Source organism: Lactuca sativa, chromosome 6 (genome assembly GCF_002870075.4).
Source record: "Lactuca sativa cultivar Salinas chromosome 6, Lsat_Salinas_v11, whole genome shotgun sequence".
In the NCBI taxonomy this organism is placed as follows: Eukaryota; Viridiplantae; Streptophyta; class Magnoliopsida; order Asterales; family Asteraceae; genus Lactuca; species Lactuca sativa.
The window spans coordinates 904,746-908,996 of NC_056628.2; the positions used below are offsets into that span (position 1 = coordinate 904,746).

Below are 4,251 nucleotides of genomic sequence, written 5' to 3' on the forward strand. Positions count from 1 at the left end.
CGTTGTAATTTACAATCCGGTTGTGCATTGATGTTGCGAAAATGCATCAGTAACACGATGTTATAAAACACAATGTCATGTATGGTTTGATGAGTAAAGGTTACAGTTATGTAGTCAAGTTTTATTCATTCCTTTTTCCATAACAGGAAACAAGCAGTGTTGACATTATAGTGTTGGGCCCAGCCAGATCTAAATTAATGTGTTAAATTTGTAGTCTAATGACGTCATCACAAATCGGGAAATCGATAAACAAAATTTTACACAATGAGATTAATTGGATTCCATTTCTCATGTCCACACGATATCTTGAAGAATGAATGGATAGATGATCACTTATCTTAGGGCTAATGTCTGATTTGAATCATAGTTCGGTAGTTGCTTCGGAATGTATACTTTGTTGTTTGGTTCAAGGTTGTACTTGTAATTGTAGTTATAGACTTATCAAAGTGGAAGACTGTTGGATTAAGGTGTCTAAACTCATAACTAAATTGGTATAACTTGTAATTAGAAGCAAAATTCTTTTTGGTTTGTAATCATACCTAATAACTGAATAGAATGATATTTGGAGAAAGAGGATAATTTTTTAGTTTATTATATGCATATTAAATTAATTGGAAATGATTTATTAATATATTATATGATTAATATATTAAACGGAAATAGAAACAATTAATTAAGAATTAATCTAGATTTAATTCTTACTTAATTTAAATTAATTAAAGGTGCAAGAACGTAAGTTGTAATTGTTTAATAGTTAAACAATGGAGATGTTTCAAAACCTTCTATAGGTGGACAGTTTTGGAGGCCTTGATTAGGGTTTCTAAAAGCCACCATTTATATAATTAAGAAATTGGATAATTGGGTAATTTGAAATAATATTATTTTATTTAAATTAGAGTTTCCAGGGTTCATTGAGCAACTATAAATATGACCCTTTGGCCTTGTATTTTCATCCACACCTGATAACAAAAGGATAGCCGAAATTTACGTCATCTCTCCTCTCTCCTCTTGTCTTCTAGTTGCTATGGTTTGGGTATAAGCCTTTAGAGACACTAAACTTTTTGTGCTAGCTTTTTGAAGAACCAAAGGAAATAATCAAGAGATTTATTTTCTATAATAAATCTAAAGATATATAAACACTACTCTTGAATTTTCGATTTTAATAGGGTTTCTCTAGGTTCTTGATGTTCATGATAGTTGTTATTATTTGTGAAGACATAGATCCTTTATGGATCCTTTATTCATATGTTTTGTTATAACCTATACAATCCATTAGTCTCTATAGAGAGAGAGAGAGAGAGAGAGAGAGAGAGAGAGAGAGAGAGAGAGAGAGAGAGAGAGAGAGAGAGAGAGAGAGAGAGAGAGAGAGAGAGAGAGAGAGAGAGAGAGAGAGAGAGAGAGATCTTTTTGACCATTTCTATAATTTACTTTATAATATATTACAATAGAGAAAGTCCCAAAAACACTCTTCATTACACAAACTTTCTTTTTATTATGACAAATATACTTACCTATTGCATTTCATAGATTTTTCGAACTCACAACTTAGAGATATGGAACTTTATGCCAATGAAACTAAAGAGGCTTGACCGTCACATTGGGGCTATTTATAAGCTCGCTACAATCACACTCATTAACTTACAATTGACGATCAACACCAGAGAAGTGATGGCTCTCTTTCAAGCATGGATTTCGTTGCCACATTGAGATTGTTTAGCACAAGGAAAGTAATGATGTGTGTCGGTGCTTGAGTCCTTTTCTTGTCCATTGCTCTCCGTCATGCCACTTGCACCACTCCACTTTTTATCCGTTGTGAATGTCGCTTCCTTTATATCAAGGTGAGGAATGTCATTCTTACCTGAGCCCCGATCATGTGATGGGGATGGGACGGCTGTTTTCTTGTAGTCTAACAATTTACGCACTTCCAAAGTTGGTCTACTTGCGTTAGCTTCAAGGATTGCAAGGAACACAACCATCGCTACAAGTATTACTGATATGTTCTTCATGATAGAGTCCTTTTATCCTGTAAAGAGATATATGCAATTGATTAACACGTGTATGTAAATGCTTTGCAAAAGAAGTGAAAAACACAAATATCAAAAATGATTAATAAGCTATGGGGATTCTGTGTTTTAACATCGTGTCTATCACTTATGGCTTCAACCTTCTATTTCAGTTTGTAAGATTTATTTAAGAATATATAAATAAAATGTTAATTACGATATAAACCTATGTTTTTAAGACAAATGATCAACCCATCAATTGAATCTCCATTTAAACAATCATCATATGAAGTATGCTCATGGAAACACACATCATCTGTAATTATAATTTTAATTGCATGCATCTCAATAGATATTATTACAACTTAATTTATACAATCTGGAGTCAATGAACCATAAAATTATAAACAAAAAAATCATAATGAAAAGTTAAAATGATAAAGATTTAGCGAGCAATAGCAGATAAAACAAAGGCTTTCAAGCGTCACTTACATATATTGTTTAGAAATGTATATTTGTGGTGTAGTAAAAGGTTAACACCTAGAATTGTATTTATAGAGAGGGCGATAGTCGATGTAAAAGGTGCAGACGTGTTGTGAGTTGATTATTACTATTTGTTGTGGAGGTTTTACCAGCCAAATCAAGTACTCTGCGTTGATACCACTGCTTTTATCATAATTTAGTGGAGATATTTCCAATTTTGGTGGATCTAAAGGTCGATGACGTAGCCTGCCATTAAAAACTATTCAATTAATACGATAATAGTATATTTCTAGATTATATATATATATATATATATATATATATATATATATATATATATATATATATATATATATATATATATATATATATATATATATAAAGGTTCAAATGAGAACCACTAAAGGTTAAGAACTTAAGAACCACTTATGTTACATATGTTAGATCTGATATCATTTCTTCGTTATTCTCCCGAGACAAAATAAATATCCTCTCACCTCCTTCAATCATGTCCGATGAACACCACCACATCCACTTTCATCGATATTCGCTCAACGGCCGCTACCTACCGTAGTTGTCCCCTTCCTCCACCGTCCGCTGCTTTTTTACCGGCTTAGACTGCCGGAAAACAATCCAACCGCCTTGGGCCTCTCCGATCATTAGTTTTCAGGCGAAGTTTGTAGATCTGGAAGTAAAATAAAGGATGATCGGTGTTCAATTTCTTCCTTCCTACCCTCCTTCTACCAGCAGAAGCCTCCTGTCATTGTTGCCAATGTCTACATCATTGTCGCTGCTGATGTTCTCATTATTTCCAACTCAGACCGTCGAAACACACCAACCACCTTCAATCCTTAGATCTGAAGTTTTTCGGTGAAGTTTGTACATTAGGAAGTTAAAAAAGGGGTAGATCTGAAGTTAGATGTCTGAAGGAAGAATGATCTGTATTGAAGTTTCCTGAAAGCAGGTTATGATCTAAACTGATATCAATAAGAGTTTTTGTTGATATTTTACCGATTAGATCTGAAATTTCTTAGAAAACATGTTTTTCCATTGATGTTTTTGTTCTTTTGAGTGTGTCTTCAGGTGAGGTTTTCCGGCGGCTGTTCCGGTGACGTTTTCCGACGACTATTTAGACTTACCGGTGAGATCTTCAAACTAATATATGGTCTTCTGTAGTGGTGACTAGATTGGAAATTCCTTTAATGTCAAAATTAAGTGATGAAATTTTGGAGATGAGGTATAGTGGAATGCAAGTTTATGCTATCAAAAAGCATCATACCTCTTGTCTACTTTTATGAGTGAGAAAAAAATACCACTTTTTCACTTGTTTTTTCTTGTATTATATTCATGCTGTGAGAAAACAAATTAATATATCTTGTCATTTCTGTTTTAACGACTATAATTATATAAATGTAGTTTTTAAAATCAAAATAGACAACATAGCATATGATTTCTTGCTAAGACTTTAATAGTGACTATTGCTATTACTATGTTATAAAAATAAGTTTGTGATATTTACTGATGTTGTGTTATGTTAATTATCAGTATTAATGACGTCGGTTAAATGAAAATATAAGAATTTAAATTATGAATAATGTAAATTAAATTTTGAACAGTATAAATTAAATTGTGAATGAATGTCTTACAAATATATTAAATAGTGAATAATATATATATATATATATATATATATATATATATATATATATATATATATATATATATATATATATATATATATATATATATATATATTTGATTTGTG

The 4,251-nt window shown here is 31.7% G+C and overlaps 1 long non-coding RNA gene across 1 annotated transcript; it reads right to left on the minus strand.

The window, feature by feature from the left end:
- Window positions 1-1,392: 1,392 nt before the first annotated feature.
- On the minus strand, window positions 1,393-2,530 carry LOC128126570 (uncharacterized). The gene is made up of 2 exons (XR_008224534.1): window positions 2,496-2,530; window positions 1,393-2,023 (listed from the first exon to the last, which is right to left on the minus strand). It is a non-coding gene; the product is annotated as an uncharacterized LOC128126570 (long non-coding RNA).
- Between the last annotated feature and the right edge of the window lie 1,721 nt (window positions 2,531-4,251).